At 35.2% G+C, this 21902-nt stretch overlaps 1 protein-coding gene across 1 annotated transcript in view; it reads left to right on the forward strand.

The window, feature by feature from the left end:
• Positions 1-21902, forward strand: part of LRP1B (LDL receptor related protein 1B) — a 1894461-nt gene that overhangs the window by 1426962 nt on the left and 445597 nt on the right. The window lies entirely within an intron of this gene.

The raw sequence follows: 21902 nt of genomic DNA on the forward strand, positions 1-21902 counted from the left end.
GAATAATGCACCTATATTATCTGATCTGCCAAAAGTCAAAGAAGCAATTACCTCTTAGCATGTACAGTATGTATATTTTGATTATTAGTTTCTAATCATGGATTAGAAATATATTTCTAATCTTTCAATGTATTTTCATACAACCTCTTTGTTTTCCCTGTGATTTTCATATATCCCCCACTTTTCCAATTTCACTATACTTGAGGTCAGTCCTTTTCATTACTTTTAAAATTGCAAATTAGTTTATTAAATTAATAGTAAAGTATTCAAGTAATATGGATTTAAAAATGAAATTTCTGCCTCATCATTGCAACATCAATTCCATATACTTATCCATAGCTGACAGCTGTCATGCCCTCAGAAGTTTTTTCATGTATGTGTGTATGTCATTTGTAATTACAAAATTGAATGATCCTATATGCATTATTCAGCTTTTTTTTAACTATCAAATATCTTGAAAAGCATTTATTTCCATATGTAAGGCTCTATCTCATTCTTTAGAAAACCTATGCCTATTCTGTACTAAAGATAAACAAATTTATTTGACCATTTTCTTCTGATAAACATTTAAGTTGTTTCTGGTATTTCATCATTACCTACAATGTCACAATGAAAATTTGTGCATATAAATATGTTATTTGTACATGTGTTATAGAATCATAGAAATATAATTGCAAAGTCAGTTGGTGTTTATTTTATTTTTTATAGCTGGACAAATTTCTGTCCAAAAAGACCATATCAGTTTATATTTTCATCAACTGTATGTGAAAAGGTTTATTGTCCCATACTTTTTCCAACAATAATTTCATAATTTATTGACTATGACTATCTAATTTGTAAAAAAAAAGTCAGCTTATATTAACATACCTGATAACTACTAAGATCCAGCACCTACTGTATGTTTACTCATATAAATGTAAATATAAATATGGTCAAACATTTTTTTAATGTTTCATTTATTTATTCATTTTTAAAGATTTTATTTATTTATTCATGAGAGACAGAGGAGGAGAGAGAGAGAGGGAGAGAGAGAAGCAGAGGGAGAAGCAGGCTCCCCACCTAGCAGGGAGCCCAATGTGGGACTCGATCCCAGGACGCTGGGATCATGACCTGAGCCGAAGGCAGACGCTTAACCATCTGAGCTACCCAGGTGCCCCAAATATGGTCAAACTTTTTACTGCACATTGCCACCCCATGCTATGCCTGCCATTCTGCTAGGCCAGTATTTGCATATTCAAATCTTACTCAAATTTTCTAAATTAGTTAAAACATATACTTGTATAAGTATACATTCTCATTTCTTTATTCTCTAAGTATGGTTCCCTACTTATTGATAATTTCATACCCATTTGTAAATTCCAAACATGCCAACATGCCATTTTGGCGTGTGTGTGTGTGTGTGTGTGTGTGTGTGTGTGTGTGTGTGCGTGTGTGAGAGAGAGAGAGAAAGAGAGAGAGAGAGAGAGAAAATGCAACTGTAACTGTACTGATCATAGAGTTTGGACATATTTGACTTTTATTGATTCAGTATATATCTATGAAGTTTAGATTATAATACTGTGGTCCTCCAGTTTTTCTAGATTGATACAATTTAGAGTTGGAAGTGCTTACATTGTATCCACAATGTATGAATTTATTAATTGGTCCATAGACCTTTAGAGTCCATAGACCTTTAGAAGCTACAGTTTCAGAAGAAACAACAAGTTAACAAACATTAAAATTCAGTAGACTCTACAAGATACTAGAGGACTAGAGAACAAAAATAATCTGTTTAGGGCAGGGTGCAAATGCCACTGACCTGAGTTGAGGAAACTTAAACGATCAATAGGAATCTATTAGTTGATTGGGCCAGATAGGGGAGGAGAAGAAGAAGAAGGATAATTCTAGACTGGTGGTCTTCAAGTTTGGTTTCCTGGGATTCGCTGTTATGTGTTCAAGGAATCTAAGAGTTATTTTTATGATAATACTAGATAATTACCTTTTCCACGGTATTGACATTTGCACTGAGGGTATAAAAGCAATGGTGACTAAACTGCTGGCAACTTAGTACTAATCAAGGCAATGGCACCCAACTGTCCTAGTAGTCATTGTATTTTTCACTGCCGCTTAATAGCTGGGAAAGAACAGATATTACAATAGCTGGGAAAGACAGAGCCAGTTGCACTTAAAGAACGTCCTTGAAGAAAGTAGAACATTTTTATTTTATTAAATCTTGATCCTTCAGTACACATCTCTTTAATATTCTGTGTGATGAAATACACATAAGGCACTTTTGCTGCATTCTGAAGTGCAATGGTTGCCTGAAGGAAACCAAGTATTTGTGTGATTATTTGGGTTCATGTTTCTTTTATGGAATGCCATGTTTTACTTGAAAGAATGAAGAACAGACAGACTATGGTTATTCAGACCTAGGTGTGTAGCAGACATTTTCTAAAGAATGAATACAATGAGTCTGTCACTACAAGGAAAATGACTGAGAATATCTGCTGCAAATAATAGAAATCAAGCTTTCAAGTAAAAATTAGAATTCTGGAAGACTTGTATCAAGCACGGTAAACTTGATAACTTCCCAATGCTTCCAGGCTTTTCCGATAAGATGTGTAGTGATATTCCTGAGGTGATTTTTGAGGGGTATTGTATAATGAAATGTGTCAACAGAAATGCATAACTTAGGGAACCAATATTTTGCAAATGACATGATAAAATCATGCATGGGTAAATGATCCATTCAAAATGTAGGATAGACAAGTGAATTTTAATGTAATAGGGTATGAAAAGTTCACCACTGTGAGTTCTGATTCTACACTGAAGCTAACCTTTACGTAACTACTGCTTGTTATGTGTTGGTATAATGTGAAAGAATATCCAGAATTATCTGAAAACTCTACTAAAACACTCCTCTCTCTTCCAACTTCATAGCTATGTAAGGCTGGATTTTCTTCACATACTTCAATTAAAACAATATTACAGCTAGGATGAAGAAGTAGATGTGTGAATCCAGCTGTCTTCTAGAAATCCAGACACTAAACAGATTTGTAAAATTATAAAACAGTATTCTCTTCTCACTTAAAACAACACAGATATTTTCTTAGAAGATGCTAGTTATATTAATAGGCAATCAATTCATTTTTATTTTAAAAGAGAGTAATATATATTTAAAACAACATTTTTAGTTTAAATTTCTAATAGGGTAAGTAGCTATAAGCACAATTCACACAAAATTTCTCTCAAGTCCTCAATAATTTTTAAGAGAGTAAAATTTCTCAAATCAAAAAGTTTCCAAACTACTCTTCTAGAGTAAGGGCTCAGAAAATTTTTGGTACAAAGATATGAAAAACCACCCACAGGGTAGACAAAGAGTCGTTTATCATTGGGTAGGATTAGAATGTGGGTTATGGGGGTGCCTGGGTGGCTCAGACGGTTGGGCATCTGCCTTCGGCTCAGGTCATGGTCCTGGGGTCCTGGGATCAAGCCCCGCATCTAGCTTCTTGCTCGGTGGGGAGCCTGCTTCTCCCTCCTCCTCTGCCTGCTGCTTCCCCTGCTTGTACATACTCTCTCTGTCAAAAATAAATAAAATCTTAAAAAAAAAAAAAAAGAATGTGGGTTATGTGGCCTGAATCGGTGTGAGAAGAAGCTGGAGTTCTAGAGAGGCTCCAATAATAAAGGATTTCATCTGCCAAGATAAGAAGTGTTAAAAAAAAAATGATTTTATTGAGATGTAGTTTATATACCATACAATTCACCCATTAAAAGTGTACAACTTAATAGTTTTTGTTATATTACATTATTAATTTTTAATAATTATGTTATATATATAATGCATAAAATATAATACACATACAATAAATAAAGTTAGCCATTTTAACTTTTTAATTGTACAATGCAGTGACATTAATTACATTCTTTTTTATTATTTTTTTTAAATCTTTTTTTTTAATTTTATTTATTTATTTGACAGAGAGAGAGAGAGCGAGAGAGGGAACACAAGCAGGGGGAGTGGGAGAGGGAGAAGCAGGCTTCCCGCTGAGCAGGGAGCCTGATGCGGGGCTCGATCCCAGGACCCTGGGATCATGACATGAGCCGAAGGCAGTCGCTTAACCGACTGAGCCACCCAGGCGCCACTAATTACATTCTTAATATTATACAACCATTACAACTATTTCCAAAACATTTTTATCACTTCAAACAAAATTCTGTTTAGGCAATTACTCTCCATCCCCTGCTCCCCACAACCCTGATAACCTCTGATGTGCTTTTTTTCTCTATGAATTTGCCATTTTAGATATTGCCAATCTAGAATTGCCAATTAGATATTGACCTTTTGTGGGTGGCTTATTTCACTTAGCATAATATTTTCAAGGTTCATTCATGTTGTAGCACAAACCAAAAGTTCATTCCCTCTCCCCTCCCCAAAAATATTCATTCCCCTCTTTGTGGCTGAATAACATTCAATTTATGTATATACCACATTTTGTTTATCTATTCATCTGTTTATGGACACTTGGTTTCTTTCTACTTTTTCACTATTGTAAAAGTGCTGCAGTGAACATTGGTGTACTAATATCCAAGATAAGTAGTTTTGGTTTTATTTAGTAGATAAAGGGAAAACATGACTGTTATAAAGTATACATATACTAGGATTTTGTTTTTATAATGATCACTCTGGCTATGTTGTGTTCAGTGAAGTTTAAAAGTCATGTCTTGAAGGCAGAGATGACTTGGGGGTTGTTGCATTATTATAGATCTGTTTCCACAGTGGTAAATTAAACTGAAAGCATATTAATTAAAGTATACATACAACCAAACCATTCTAATCCTCCCCACTAAAATCAAAGCAATTAAAACCACTAAGACTTCAGTGGATGTATGTGTTAACTCACATGGAAGAAGTGAAATATGATAGCTAAGAGTTGGGAGTCAGTCAAGTTTGGAGTCAAATCCCACTTTGTTATTTATTTCCTGTCTTATACTGTCAATTTCCTCACCTACAAAGTGGGAAACGAATTCATAATTTTTTTTTGGTGAAGATTTTATGAGAAAGGGTAGGCAAGGAACATAAAAACAAGCATAATTTTATTTAATTTAAAACTTTATATTACTGTATTTGTGACACGTTTGTGGATTATTTTGGATAATTATCTCCTAAATTATTTTTAGAATATGTGTTAGAGTTGTTAAACAATCAGGAATAATTATAATAATTACAAATGTGATAGTGTATTAAGGTCAGACTAGAATTTAAAAATAATTAAGATGAGTTTACATTGATAATTTACATAAACTTTTCTAAATACTCTCCTTATGCCACCCCATCCCTCCAAGAAGTTGCTAATTTGTTTAACCATTATAATCCTCTCTTGAAGTTTTGTAGAAGAATTTATAGTTTGATTTGCCAAGCCAAAAATAAAAACAACAAATAAAGTAAAAAAGTACCCCCTCCAAAAAATGAGTTACCGGCATACAATTAAATATAAATAAGATATAAAATTCATTTTTGTCTTGGTATTCCATTTTAATAAATCTGGTATAATGCTTTTCATCTCGTTACATATTTTACCACTTACCAACAAAATTAATTCGTGGAAATATGATTACGTATTTAAAGATACCAAGGAGATACCATGGAGCTGGAGCTGCTGTGCAGGAAGGGCCAGGCTGAGGGAGCTTACCCTTCTCAGTTGCTGCTCGGTCCCTCTGTGGGGTGAACGGGCCTCAGAAGTCTGACCCAGCCCTCTTGGGGGTAGGTTACTGCAAGGAGGGCAGGACCTGGCGCTCTCCCTGGCCTGGTTACTGCTCCCTCTGTCTCTGCTGGGTGAGTGGGGCTCAGGACGCCTACCCAGGCCCATTACAGCTTGGGTGCTGTGCAGAAAGGGTGTGGCCGGGGCACTTATCTGGTCTTGTTGCAGCTTAGCCGCTCTGCAGGGAGGGCAGGGCTCAGGGTCCTCACCTGTCCTTGCATCTTGTCTCCTTAGCTGAGGAAAGAGGGCAGAGTTCAAGAATCTATCCCTCCCAGTTATAGCTCGGTGTCTGCCTGGGGTTAATTGGCATGGGAGCTTGCCCTGGCTGGTTATACCACTGGGTGGGCAGAGCATGCCCTATAGTGCTAGCAGGCTAGAGGGAGAGGACCAAAAGTGGTGTCTATCAATTCTATCACCAGCAAATTAGGATGAAATTTCAAAAGTGGCATCTGTCAGGGCTTCTGTCCCTGGATAAAGCCTACAAGTTCCTGTCTCTCCAGCTGCCACTTTAAAATTGGTAAGTCGGTCTCTCTCACTTACGGTCTAGGCAACTTTCAGTCTGTTGCTTTTGCCCAGGATCTCAGGGTAGTGGGTTTTCTTGCAACCCCTTTAAGAGTTGGGTCTCCATTCCCTGTAATTCTATGATTCTCCTGATCTTAATCCCTATTGATTTTTAAAACCAGACATTTTTGGGGCTCATCTTTCTGGTGACAGCCCCCAGGGTCGGAGTTCCTGACGAAAGGACATAATTTCTTCACTCCTTCTGGGAGTGTTCTATATTTTGGGAATCACAGTTGTGATTATGAGGTCACCACTGCTGAGTTAGGGTACCAGAGGAGGTGGTGTCTCTGCCTCTTTTACTCTTCTCAAAGCATCTTTTTTTTTTTTCTTTTTTTTTGTGGAGGTGCTGTTCATCTAGTTCTCAGGTCCTTTTCAGAGAAAAATGGTTTCATATATAGTTGTAAATTTGTTGTGTCCCTGAGAGGAGGTAGTTCAGGGTTTTCCTATACTACCATCTTGAACACTCTTCCTTTGTAATGCTTTCACATATTTTTTTTTCAAGACTACTGGTGGCAATATGTCTTTCTTTTAAATTATATTGTACTGGAAATATCTTTTTCTTTTCCTTTAAGTGGGCCAGTTCCATATCCTTTTATGAGTGCCTAAAAATTCATTTGATTATGTTAATTTTTCTGTTTGCAGTTTCACAGGTAAAAATGTCAGCTTTAAAGTGTATTTATTTTTAATTTGCTTGGTATATATCATAAAGACATTTTCAAAATGTGAGAATCTTAGCTACTCACTTTTTTCAGATTTTATAAAATAAAGAAATACTTTCAGACATATTTATTAGCTAACACAATTTTCAGATTACCTATTTAGATAATTGCAAATATTGGAAAGACATAAAGGAGTATTGCTTTATTATACATTGAAATTACTAAGATTTAAAAAAAGGTAAGCATTGTGCATAGGGAGTCAGCAAATGGTGAGGCAAGGGATAATGTTTATGCTCCAGTGGAAGACATGGGATAACATCATCATCAAATTATGGAAAGCAGAGTCATGCTTAGTACAGAGGGAAAGAGAACATGGGATTTCCTCCTCATTAAGTTGTAGGCTGTGTGCTCAGTATGACTTCCATGAATTCATAGTTTCTTAAAATATCAGGGTCTCTCCAAGAAGATGGCCTGTGTCAAATTGGGGAGGAAACAATTTTTCCTGTACCCTTTTGGGTTTTGGTCAATGAAATGTGAATTAAACTGAGAGAAAACAGCTTATCAGAAAAAGCACACAAAGCATTCAATGTTAATTTTTTTCTGTACATGGAGGCCTTCATAGAAAAGAAGTGATAGACCATTTTAACAGAGGGTGATCAACTGCAGAGATGTAGCTAAGCAAAAATAAAAACAAACAAACAAAAAAGAGTTTGGGTTTCTAGAGGAAGTAAATTGTGGGAAGAGAGGTATATGGGGAAACTAATGGAAGATAATGGTTGTTTAGTAAGATGTTGTTTATGTAGACTCATTTCAGTGCTATCTCCAACTCCAGTGATAATGATTGCTCTTCTCTCCTTAGTATCCCTAGAGAGGGGACACCTTCACAAAGGAAAACTTGTGACCTATTGTTAAGTAGATAGGGGCAGGGTAGAAAGGATTTCCTGCATCTGCTAGTTCTTAGTTTCCTTCAGTTTACAATAATCCTTATGTCTTTGTAGCATATTTTGATCCCCTTCATAGGCATGATTGTCCTAAAATCTCTTACCCTATAGTATCAATCAAGACCAGATCCCTCCAGGGCACTGACATAGCTGAATAAGAGATATTGAAACCACAGGTAGAAGCTACCTAGTATGAGGAGCAGGAAAATTCACGAAGAACATTATGTTAGGGAAAGAAAAAAAAAAGAACTCTGAGTCATATGTAGAACATTCTACTGAAGTTCTGTAGGGAAAATATGAGGTGTGGTTCAGGTCTTGGAGACAGAGAATTGACAAGGAGAACTCAGGAGTGTTCCATTTATCAGTGTTAGGATTATTCATAGATTCAGCGCTTCCTGGTTCTTCATCAATGTGTCAGAATAGCTGACAGTGATAGACGGAGTAAAAGGCAATGTGGTCAAATACTAATATTTTTATGTTTAGAATCAGTCTTGAGAGGGGAGGCTGAAAAGTTTTCTGCAAAGGTACTCAGGCTCAGGGGATTGCCCTAGTAGATCATGTTAGATGGTCTGACAAGGATTCTGTTTGCAGAATCAGAAAATGCTGGGTCATGTCAATGTGGCAGAGAGTTAAGGCCTTTGCTTATTATAAAACTTGAACTTTGAAACCTATGGTGGGCTCTCAAGTTGTTATAGTTAATAAGTTTGATTAGGAATGGAGGGAAGGAATGAGAAGAAACTGGCAAGCTGATGCATCTGCCATAGGATAGAGCACTTACAAAGATACTAGGTGGATTTGGGAAATGGACAGTGATTCACATATGAATTAACATCCCTGTATGAGATCACTACCAAGTTAAGTCTCAGTAGGTGAGTGAGGGTGGAGGTAGTGAGATTATAATCCCTGATCAGAGTCATTTCTGTATGAAATGTCAGTTTAAACTTAATTACATGTATTTCTTTTTAATCCCTAGTCTAGGAGTTGAGAGATTGGTGTATATCAATTTTGATTATATAATAAACCATCCCAGAATTCAGTGTCTTAAAACAACAACTGCTTATTTATCACACTATTCTATTGGTTGGCTGGTGGCTCTTCTGGTTTGTGTCAGTTCTTCAGATCTCTGGCAGCTTTGGATCAGATGGCAGCTGGATGATCTAGGATGGCCTCCATCACATCTGACAGTTGGCATGCTCTGTTCTGGATTACTGGGCCATGAGTCTCTCATCCAACAGGCTAGCTTGGGATGGTCACATTGTTCTCAGAAATGAGAATATGCAAACATTTTACAAGTCATATGTACTAATGTCTCATTGGTCAAGGAAAATCACATGGCCAAGTTCAGATTCAGGGAATGGAGAAATAGACTCCCACTGATGGGTGGAACTACAAAGGGGCTGCACACATAAATGAAGGGAGAGAATTTGAAACTTCTATAATCAACATGGTTGTGAAAGTGATCATTATCCTATCGCCAGAAGCTCCTAATTAATACAATGAAATTTGGCCTCGCTTTTTAAAACTCTTTTCTGTTTTATTTGTTATATAATGTTTCTTGACAACCAGTAGTGGACTATGACAATAATATCTGGCTTTATCAATGAACTAGAAATCAATCTATCTTTGGTGGTGAAGAAATAAAATGAGATAGAAAAGGATTATCTAGTGGGGAAAAGATAAAACAAAACTATGGGTTAGTGGATTTAATGCCATTGAATTGATTCTGTCAACTTCAAAAGTATACACTTTTTTAGATTTAGCTCAAATGGTGCTGAATTTTTCTTTCAAGTCCCTTGTGATTAGTTGCTATTAAGCCACTTTAATTGTCCCACATCTCTGTGTAAGCAATGTGACTGAAAAACTTGTTTTTCTCTTAGTATTTTTGACTTGAATGAGAAAGTTGTAAATGGTAACTAAGGGGGAAAAATCTGTGATTGTAATGTTAGAAGAGGCATTTTTCATAGGAAACAATAAAAGAAAGTATACATATTAGAACTTTTTTTTTTCCTTTTGAGAGATTTATGGCATGAATTCAGCAGATGAAATCAATGTACTGTGAATTATGAGTAAGTCTTTGAGGGGCTGTTGATTAATTCAAAATTCCTAGGAAAGCAGTAGAGCACCTGCGGAAATAGGCAAGGGCACAAGTGAATCCAGGGTTCCTCTTGAAAAATGATTATAATTTGTAGGAGTGAAGTTGCCTGTAATTGTTTGAAAGGGAAGACATTTCAATTTCATGTACCCATTAAAATGTGCTCAGTTTTTTTTTTTTTTGGCTTATAATACAAAAATAAGCAAAGTTTACCAGAAATCAACTACTACTTGCATATTCAACTTGCTATTCTGAGCTTTTTAGTATAGCATATCTGGATAAAAATGTTGAGAGAGAGAATGTTAAAGAATTTATACTAAAACAAACCATTACGTGAATCTAAGTTTCTTAGGGAAGAAATTCATGCACAAATTTTTTTCTTAATTGAATTTTAATTATATAGCTTTTAAAATGACATAAGTAAAAATGCATAAATTGCAAAATTTTTTGTACTTAGCCTTATTTGCAACACCTACTATAGCATAGTATATGGCTTAGATTATCACTCTTGCAGAATAGTAGACTCAATAATACTTCATGCCATATTCAAATGAATGTTGCTGTTGAAAATCTCATTAACTTTTTAAGATTTCTACAAAGTAGAATTTTCAATGTGTAGTTCTATGTTTTACCGACATGTTGATAAAGCTAAGTGTTAACCAATACTCTCCTCCAACCACATACCACGGTTCCTTTCCATATCCTTAAACAATTTACACCAAATGGTCTTTCTTCTTTTGCTTTCTCTTAGAAAATCTTTCTTGACGACCACAGCATTGATGCCTTAGCACACTTAACAATCTCCCCATAATTTTTGATAACACTCTTTGATTCTTGTTCTCTGTTTTCACTTTCCATTATAGCTTGATGACAGCCTGGGTCTGATCGCTTCTGGGATTTAGTGTTTGTTCTCTCTGAACACAATATGATTACACTACATCCAGCCTATTCTAACATGCTCACACCATTTTTGTCTCATGAACATACCGTATTCTTTTTTTAATTTTTTTTTGTAATGTACTTGTTTTTATTGTGGTAAAATTCACATAACATGCAATTTACCACTTTAACATAACATACAATTTACCACTTTAATATATAATGTATTATTGGTTTCAGAGGTACAGGTCTGTGATTCATCAGTCTTATATAATATACCCAGTGCTCATTACATCACATACCTTAATGTCCATCACCCAGTTACCCCATCCCTCCACCCCCCTCCCCTCCAGCAACCCTCAGTTTGTTTCCTATGATTGTCTCCCTCTCTGGTTTCATCTTGTTTTATTTTTCCCTTATTCTTTTTTATAACTCCACATCTTTACTCATGCTGATAAACTAAAATGGGAGAGATTTTATAGACTTTCAAATGGTCTTTATTTTCGGGGATCTTTATAATTCAACTCAAATCCCTCCATACAGTTAAGGAATTCAGATTTTTTTTTTCTTTTTTTCTTAGAACTGCAGCCCATATTGGTCTACTTCTTTTGAAAAACATTTAGGACTTGTCAGGTGTCCTTACCACCTCCTTAGTTGTTACCCTATGCTTTTCCTTTGTTTCATTTTTGTCTATATGATTTCCCCCAAAAAATGTAAAGTTCTCCTAGGAAGGGTCTGTTATATATACTCTTTTCTATACCCTTTATAATCTATAATCACTTGGTAGATAAGAAAAATAACTAGCTTTATTACAGATTGGTTATGTATTAGCCATATAATTAGGTTGTTAGAGGACTTGCCTTAAAGCTTCATTTGCAGAGTAAAAGGGATTCCTTGGCTTCAATTGCTTGCCTGGTTGGACTTGTGATTAGCAAGGGGAGGGAGATTGGAGACATTAAGTTTTGATGAGAAAGTAGGAGAGGCAGTATAGAATACTGATTAAAAGCAGATTCTAGAGCCAGAACATCTAGCTGGATCCAGCCTAGCCCCTTCCTTGCTTTTCACCACTTTCAAGCTGGGTCTTTGGGTAATTATGTACTTCTTCATGCCTCAGTGTTCTCTTTTAGAAATAACAATAATGCTAGTAGCAATCTCAGAGGGTTGATGAGATTCAATGAGTTAATATATGTTGGTTAGAACAGCGCCTAGTGTTTAGTCAGCACTCAATTAACAGAAAACATTATGAGTGTTTGCCTTCATTCTTCTTAACTGATTCATTTTTTTAAAGCTTTATTATTATAAATTAGTAGAATCTGGCCAGCATGCAAAATGGCCATGGTGGTATACAAAGATTTCGACGAACAGAGGTGATTTCTCCCTTCAAAGTCTCAAATACTATGAATGAAGAAAGTAGGTCACCTCAATGGGTGAAAAGGATGTCTGGCTCCATAGTTCTTCCATCACCTTACACCATTTACTGAGCTTATATACTTGACTGTTGCATGTTCTTGACCTCGTCAGAGTTTTTCTTAGAATTACATGACAGAAGGTACTTGTGCTATAGCAATAGAGTATACTTATGCGAGTAACAAAAGTACTACTTTTGGGGGTGGAGATAAAAAAAAAACAATAGAAAGTGATACATTCAAGATGACAGAATGAATTTCTATTGTTAGAAGCATTTGATTTTCCAAAGATTCAAATACTTCTCTGTCTCCTACCCTTTGCAACTTGAGGACTGCTGGTAACTTTTGTTTGGTTGAGTGCCAAGACAAATCAAACCTGAAAAACAAAAAATAAAGAGGAATGTTGGTAAATATAAATATGCATCAGATATACAAGATTGCCTATATTGTATAATAAAGCATATTTTCATAAGTTCCTTTTGTCTTCCCCCTTCTGAACCTGCAGGATAATGTTGCTTAGAAACCTATATGTGTAAAGTGATGGCTGAGAACAGAATTTATAATTAATCCATGAAAGCCTGAAATGGCAAAACCTATGTAGAGTGTAAAGTTCTATGTTTTTGCTATATTCATAAAACCCTGGGATTTGAATGGGCTAGACATGGGGTCAGAATTGACAAGGCAGGTCATCTGATGGTAACCTGCATGCTTGGAAGGACAGGGGTACTTAAGTCTGGAACAGCTGGTATCTGTAAAAATGCCTGTTAGTTGCACCTAATAGTTTTGTGGATAATAAGGGAAAATGAGATTAATTTAATCCACATTCGAAAGACATCTACAATAACCTTCCTACTCTGACAGTGTTAAGTAGAGAACAGAGTTCAGTGAGAAAATGAACATTTGTTTCAGAATTAATATAAAAAAGAAGCATAATTTCTGAAGTAATTTTTTACTAGGATGGCATGAACTGTGTATTTTTACAAAGTCAAATTTGATAATTGATTAATTACCTCTTACATAACATTAGACATTTATTTATAACTTATTTTGTAAATTCTATAACATTTTCCTCACCCTGTGATTTACTTGCATTGCCATTTTTAAAATATACTCACAGTGCAAGGGAGCAAACTGGAAAGTAGCATAATTTCAGACTGATATCTACATTAGCATATTACATAACACAGTCTGTCATTCTGAAGAGATATTAATGCCAAATGGGTTATTTAAGCTATAGGAAGTATAAAGCAATGAGTAAGTTTTCTACGTACTATAAGGCAGGGTTTTCTTTCTATATAATTTCATATATGAACTACACAGAGATAAGGGAGGATAAATCTTTATTTTCTGAAATATATATCCAAATTAAACCATTCTCTTAGATTTATTGTCAACTCTGCTAGATACATTTGAATGTTCTGTTTCTTGACCTATATTTCACTTGGTTAACTTGTGTTCGCATTTAGATTTCAGTTTAACTTTTCCTCAATGCCCACATGATACACACACACACACACACACACACACACACACACACGCACATACACGTTCATCTCAGTCTAGATATAAGCATGTCTTTCACGGTTTCCACAATATGCAACTAGCCTTATTATAATACTATTATTTTCTTTGTATTGAAATAGCTTCTTTGTTGTATTAGAGCAGACACTGTACCTTGCACATGGGTATACCTCTACTCTAGCCTGTTGGAGGCCTGCCGCACACTGTGTTGACTGCTATTGCAAAAGCCTTTTGGGGCATTCTGACACTGGTTATAGAGTGCTGGGACTTAATAAGCAATCAGTGCATATTCACCAAAGAAGGGAGTCGTGCTCTCTGAAAATCAAAATCCTTACCCTCGTGGAATTAACAAAGTAGCAGGGAAAATTTTATCAGTAGAAATAACAAGTTAGTATGACACAAGGGTGGTATGAGTCTAACCAGGATTTTGATGGGCAGTCCGAGTAAAATGAAATCTCCGCCAGTTAGAATGATAAAAGGGACTTTGTGGAATAGATGGTCTACACTGACAGTTTTGTTGCATAACTCTGACCAATAACCATAAGGGGAAATCAATGACTTTTGCTTATGCATCAGGTTATTAATATTTTCTGAGAATAATATTAAGACAACAAACATTTATCTTACTTTAAAATCATCTGGTGACAGATGGTTTCTCAAAATAGAAGTAGCTTAATATGGCTTACAGTTATGTCCACATATGCCATTCTTGTTTTCCCTGTGTAAAACATTTCTCAGACATAGCATATGAATTGAATCTATACGACTGTTTACCTTACTTGGTGAGTACACAGTAAGTTCTTCTTTTTTCTTTATTATTGAGGTCCTTGCAAAAGTGATTGGTTTGGTAGTAAAGCTGGAAATGAATTTAGTGTCTGGATTTGAACCATCCTAAGAAAAGATGAGCTTTGCCTAAACTTAATATTTTCTTATCTTTAACTGAGACTGAATCACAGTTAGTTGTCAAGTAGTATAATACTTTTGCACAAGATAATATTGCAATCTGAAATTATCACCTCCCTATAGACCATAATGTTAAAGTATCGTTTTTACTCTTGCCTTATTTAATTCCATTTGTCAAATATTCTTTTAGTACCTACCAAGAGCAGAGTCTGCTTAGTCTCATTTGAGATGAAATATTAAAGGTACTATCATTTCATAAGTAATCGAATTTTTTTTTTTACTTGCACTCTACTCTTTAGCACAAGGGCTTTACATCAGTTTTAGAAATCCATGGAAATCATATTTATTTCTTCAAAGAAAATACTAGAGTGCTTTATTTCACTGATATGAAAGTACCCTTTATTAACATGAGCTGTTACTTTTTTGAATTTAGGTGTGAGTAACAATAGATGATGCTTAATTATTGATTTTATCTTTTGCTTTAATTTTATTTCATTTTTTCCAAAGACATTTATTATGCATTTAATATATGCTAAGTATTTTATGGGAACATGTAATTCCATGTTTCTTCAACACTTCTCATTTGGAAAATCAGAAATAATGCCATTTATATATAATAACCCTGGCAAAAATTGTTGGCATTGAAACATGAGCCATAAACAAAATATATCGTCTCTTTGGTAGCCATCATGAACAAGGTAACATTTTGATGAAGAATGGTAGAATGCTGATAGAGTGATTTTATGGAGTCATATTTTCTTGTGACTTATGCCCCATGTAGCTTAGCTTTACACATGTATTTCATGCAGTGCTGCCATTTAAGGGCCATAAAAGCAATAGTGGCATTTGCATGATTGTGGGAGTTTTAATATTTCTATTAAAGAGTACAAATCATATTTAAATGTTCAAATATGATATTCAAATACTTCCTTACTCATTGCTTTTACAAAATCAGGTTTTTAGAGATTTGGCTTATTCATTTTGGTGATCAAGACACAGGTCACATAATTCAGTCCTCATAATCATTTTGTTCATTGACACCTAAAAATATTTGGTAAGGTATTATTCTGTTATGATTAAAAGCATGGGCTTTCGGGGCACCTGGGTGGCTCAGTCGGTTAGTATCTGACTTCAGCCCAGGTCATGATTTCAGGGTCCTGGGATTAGCCCTGAGTCTGGCTCCGCATGCAGTGGGGAGTCTGCTTGTCTTTCACCCTCTTCCTCTGCCCCTCTCTGCCCAGCTCCTGCACGCACTCTCTCTCTCAAATAAATAAATAAAAAATCTTTAAAAAGAAAAAAAATCATGGGCTTTCAAATAAGTGAGACTTGGTTTCAAGTCCAGCCGGTTCTGTTCACCATTATAATATAGTCAGTTTAAGCCTTAACTGAAAATTAGGGAAAATACTAGTGTCAGCTAGCAGTTTGTATGAAGGTTAATGAAAAGAATGACAATAGAGTGCTTACTACAGTGCCTGGTTCAAACTATTCCTGTCAAGAACCAGCAGTTTTTTATTATAAAGGTGAATCTTTGATTGTAAAGTGAAACTTAACTCTTAACTCTGTCGGAAGCAATCACTGGAGAAAGTTTATTGCTGCTTTGACAAAGTCATAATGTGGAAGGGTTGCTGACTTAATTTTTTTTCCCTTCATTCCCAAAACACTAAATGTGCTAATTACTTTTAACTTCATTCTCTTATTAGTAAAGAAAAATGAATATCAATGCATCAAAGCTCATCATTATTAGTTCATTTTTATTCCAAAATGCTGAAGATGCTGAGGAAAATGATAGCCTCAAACCTGCTCTTGAAGTAACTCCACTCTAGTTCTGACTTGACAGATGAAAAAAATTCAAGATTCTTTTAATGATGTTTGTTATTAATGGCTCTTTGGGACCATAAGTTAGATAAATAAAAATTACCTACTTTTTAAAATCAGTATTAACTAGGGGCACCTGGGTGGCTCAGTCCGTTAAACCTCTGACTTTGGTTCAGGTGATGATCTCAGGTCCTGGAATTGAACCCCATGTCTGGCTCCCTGCTCACCAGGGAGTCTGCTTGTCCCTCTCCCTCTTCCCTTCCACCTGCTCGTGCTCTGTTTCTGTCTCTCTCCCTCAAAAAACAAATAAAATCTTTAAAAAAATGTTTTAACTAAAACTATTTTTTAAAAATTCAAATCTCGTATACATCAGACTAAATTTCTTCACCTTTTCTCAATCTGAAATGATAACTATTTAATTTCAAAGAGCCAAAATTGTAATGAAAACAGCAAATTTACATTTTGAGGGGTAAGGGTCAAAATGTCCACTTTTATGTCAGTGCATGCCTTGCAATCTTGTGGAAGAGTCTGTTGGAAAACAATACAGTTAACGCTGAACAACAGGGGTTTGAACTGCACAGATTCACTTATACATAGAATTTTTAAAATAAATACAGTATTATAAATGTACTTTCTCTTCCTTGTGACTTCCTTAATAACATCTTTTCTCTAGTGTCTTTCTTGTAAGAATGCCAGTATATAATATATATAACATACAAAACATGTTAATCAACTGTTTATGCTATTGGTAAGGCTTTTGGTCAACAGTAGGTTATTAGTATTTAAATTTTGGGGGGAGTCAAAAGTTACATGCAGATTTTTGACTCTGCAGGGGTTGGTACCCCTAACTGCCCCCTTGTTCAATGGTCCACTTAAATGACAATTAAGGGAGTGATTTTTAAGTTTCCTAAATCATGGAGTTTAAAAGTAACATTTATGAATCAGTGGTCAGATTTTGACCATAGGATTATCCAAGAAATGATTCACATTTTTAAAACACTTGTTTTTGAGACCAATAGATTGGAGGTATTTTTCTTACCAGTAGCAAGAGAAATACACATTGTATTCTTATGTATTTTACCTAGGGCTTAATTGTGATATGATTACCCAGTATGAGAGGTAAATTATACACCTACTCATTTACCTGAAATAAATTAGCTATACTAGATTAAGAAAACGTTCAAATTTGTGAACCTTGCAATAACTCCCACCGAGAAATGTTCCAACAGAGCACCTGCTGTGGTTCATGTGAAAACATGGCCTTACCCCTAAGCTTCATGGATTTTTCTTATCAAAGACTATTTAAGCTTATTGTATTCTACATTTCCTACTAACATTTCTCACAACTTGACTTAAAAAGGAAAACAGCTTCTCTGTATTTTTTTATTTGTTTTAAATCAAAAAGGCTAATTTATCTTAGAGATAGAGACATTGAAGTGACAATCTATAATCAGAGCTGACTACTGACCTCATACTTATTTTTAAATACCTTTTTAGTCAATAAAATTATACTTCATTAAAACTTGTCATAAGTGAAAATTATTTGATAAATTTAAGCATATTATTAACATGACATAAACCTAATTTGTAATCATATAACTTGATCAAATGTACTTTATAGAGGCAATGTTTATTCTGTCACATCTTTCTATGTTGAATTATTTATTCTTTTAAGCATATATTCTCTCATCAGCAATGCATGATATGTTAAGCAAATCACTGTAATTTAATTAACTACCAATTTACTCTTACAAGTAACCCTTTTCTTTTAAAATATAGTTTATAAAAAGAGGATAGTTTAATGTATCAACTTGAGTAGACAATAGTTCCTAGTTATTCAGTCAAAAAATAATCTAGTTGTGGCACCTGTGTGGCTCAGTCGGCTAAGCAGCTGCCTTCGGCTCAGGTCATGATCCTGGGATCCTGGGATGGAGCCCTGCTAAGCGGGGAGTCAGTTGTCCCTCTCCCTTTGCCCCTCTCTTTGCTCATGCTATCTCTCCCTCTTTCTCTCCCTCAAATAAATAAATAAAATCTTTAAAAAAAATAATCTAGCTGTCCCTGTGGAGGTGTTTTGTAGAAGTGATTAAATATACATTCAAATGACTAAATAAGAGAGATTGTAGTAGGTCATCTGGGCGGGCCCAATGACATCACAAGAATCCTTATTAAAAAAAATAAAGACAGGATAGTCAGAAGGCAGAGAGAGAAAGTAATGTAGTAATAGAAGCAGAGATTAAAGCAATGTGGCCCCAAGGCAAGGAGTGCCATCTGTTTCTAGGAGCTGGAAGATACAAAGAACAGATTATCCTCTATAGCCTCTAGAAAGCAGCAGCTCTGTCGACCCCTTGACTATAAGGCTGATTTTGAACTTCTGACCTACAGAACTGTGAAATGATAAATTTGTATTGTTTAAAACCACTACATTTGTGGTGATTTGTTATAGCAGCAAGGAAACAAATACAGATTTTGTTGCCTGAAAGTGTGATCTTGCTATAAAAAATACCAAAACATGTGGAATTGGTTTTGTAATTGGGTAATGGGTAGAAGCTGGAAGAATTTTGAGGACAATAATAGAAAAAGCCTACATTGTCTTGAAAGGCAGCTGTTAGATATATGGATGTTAAGGACTCTGCTAATAAGTACATAGAGAAAGTGAGGAGTATGGTCAAAACAAAACTATGTTGTCATAGAGAATACTTCAATCATCATATCCAAACTGTTAGAGATATGGACATTAAGAGTGCTATTAGTGAGGGCTCAGAAGGAAATGAAGAACATGTTATTAGGAAAAGTTATATAGAAAATAAAAAACAGGTATATAGAAAACATCATAAGCAATGAACGTGGATATTTATCTGAAAATATTTCTAAACAAAATGTTAAAGCTGTGCCTGGTTTCTTCTTTCTGCTTATATGGTAAAATCCAAAAAAAAAAAAAAAAGAATGAGAGAGAAAGATAACTTAAGGGAAGAATTATAAAACAAAATAGAAATAGGACTTGATGATTTGGAACGTTCACAGCCTATCCAGATTGTAAATGACACAAAAATTCACTGTCAGGGAAGTGTGTTCTGAAACCAAGGGGTGTGGCTGGACAGTCCCTTGTTGGTGCCTCAGAAGGAACAAAAGGTAATGATATTCCATCATGTGGAGGGCTCTGAAGAGACTGGTCACATGCCTCATAGATCCCTTTTGCCCTCTCATTAGAAACCAAAAATGTGATAGAATTATTTTGGAAATAGCTGTTGAGGAGCATCTTGTCTAACGGGGCAAATTTCCTAACATACATAGAACTACAAGGTTTTTGAGAGTATTAGCAGAAACATCACTACCTTATACTGAAAGGGACATAGAGAGGAGAAAATAAAAGAAAGCTTTCAGACCCAGACTTGCAAAATTCTATAGACAAGAAACAGATTGGTAATTCTATTCATTTACAAATACATGAAAAAGGAGGGAGACTCAGAGGGCAGAGTTGAAGGCATGGAGTGCAGCGCCTTACACCGCAGAGGATTTTTCCCAAGGCTTGAAAACTAATGGAGCTTACTTTGCTGGATTTCAGAATTACTTGGGACTGGTGACTCATTTTATCCTTCCATTTTCTTCCTTTTTGAGTGGGAGTATCTAGAACTGGCATCCCATGCTTGTTCTATCATTGTATTTTGAGAACAGGTAACTTATTATCTAGGTTCATAGGTCTACAGATGGAGGAATTTTGTACCAAGATGGATCATACCCAGAATTTCAAACATACCTGATGTAGATGATTAAATTTCAGATTTTTGAATGGATGAGACATCGATAAGATTTTAGACTTGAACTGATTCTGTCAACTTGTTGAGACTTTTGGTGATCTTGGGGTGGGATGAATTCATTTTGCCTGTGGTGTGGATGTGAATCTTTGACAGCTGGGGACAACTGTGTTAAGATGAATAATGGCCTCCAAAGATGTCCATGTTTTAAACCCTGAAACCTGTGTATCTGTTACTTTACATGGTAAAAGGGACTTTGAAGGTGTGATTAGGGTAAAGTTTTTGAAGTAGATAATCCAGTGGGCCTAATGTAATCATGAGGGTCCTTATAAGACAGAGATGGAAGGATTGGAATTAGAAAGGATACAGAGATGGAAGTGGAGGTTGTAGTGATGCACTTGGAAGATGGAGAAAGAGACCATGGAATGTAGGTGGTCCCTAGAAGCTAGAAAAGACAAGGAAACTGACTCTTCTTAGAGAAATTTTCTCCCAAAGAAATTCAGGACTCTTTACACTTTAATTTTAGTCCAGTGATAAAGATTTTGGACTTCTGACCTCTAGAGATGTAAGACAAAAAATTTGTGTTGTTTTAAGCTACCAAATGTGTGATAATTTGCTACCACCTCAATAGGAAACAAATTACCAATTTATGCAACTTTCAAAGAGTTGTATTATTCTAAAAGCCTTGCTATAAAAAACAGCAGGCCTGAGCTATACCCCTTTACCATAGGCAGCTACTTTAAACTATTTTATTGAATTATTTACTTGCTTTCATATCTAAATAATATAATAATATAACTAAATTTTTAGTTCCTAAATCTGTAGCTTTAAGCATTATGTATTGGCTTGAGGTATTATCTATTGACTTCCTATTCCCATTTCCAATCCCCTTATCATCACCCTAATGTATTATATCCTAACTTTGGATAGACACCTTCTACATTAAGGTAATTTAGGGATAAACCTTTACCATCATCCTAGGGATTCTCTGTCTTGCTTTTGTATTATAGCTCTCTTACAGATCCTATATTTTATATTTTATTTTTTTCAAGGATTACTCCATAGTTTTATCAAAGTATCCTAAGAAAGGATGAATGGTAGATAAAATTTTTGAGATCTTACATACAAGTGTACCTTGGAGGTGTTGTGTCTTCAGTTCTAGACCACTGAAATAAAAAACATTGCAATAGAGTGAGTTAAATGAAATTTTTGGCTTGCCAGTGTGTATAAAAGTTACCTTTGTGATATACTATTAATACTATTAAGTGTGCGATAGCATAGTGCCTAAGAAAACAATGTACATATTTTAATTTAAAAATACTTCACTGCCAAAAAAATGGCTAACCATCATCTGAACTTTAATGAGTTGTAATCTTTTTGCTGGTAGAAGTTCTTACCTTGATGTCTATGGCTGCTGAGTGATCAGGGTAGTGGTTGCTGAAGTTTGGGTGTCTGTGGCAGTTTCTTAAATAAGACAGTAATGAAGTTTGCTGTGTTGACAGGCTTTTTTTCCCCACAAATGATTTCTTTGTACCATGTGATGCTGTTTGATAGCTCTTTACCTACAGTAGAACAGAACTTCTTTCACAATCCGTGTCAGTCCTCTCGAACCCTGCTGGTGCTTTATCAACTAAT

This window comes from Callorhinus ursinus, unplaced genomic scaffold (genome assembly GCF_003265705.2).
Source record: "Callorhinus ursinus isolate GAN/ISIS: 27379988/994484 unplaced genomic scaffold, GSC_fseal_2.0 scaffold2, whole genome shotgun sequence".
NCBI classification, from domain to species: Eukaryota; Metazoa; Chordata; class Mammalia; order Carnivora; family Otariidae; genus Callorhinus; species Callorhinus ursinus.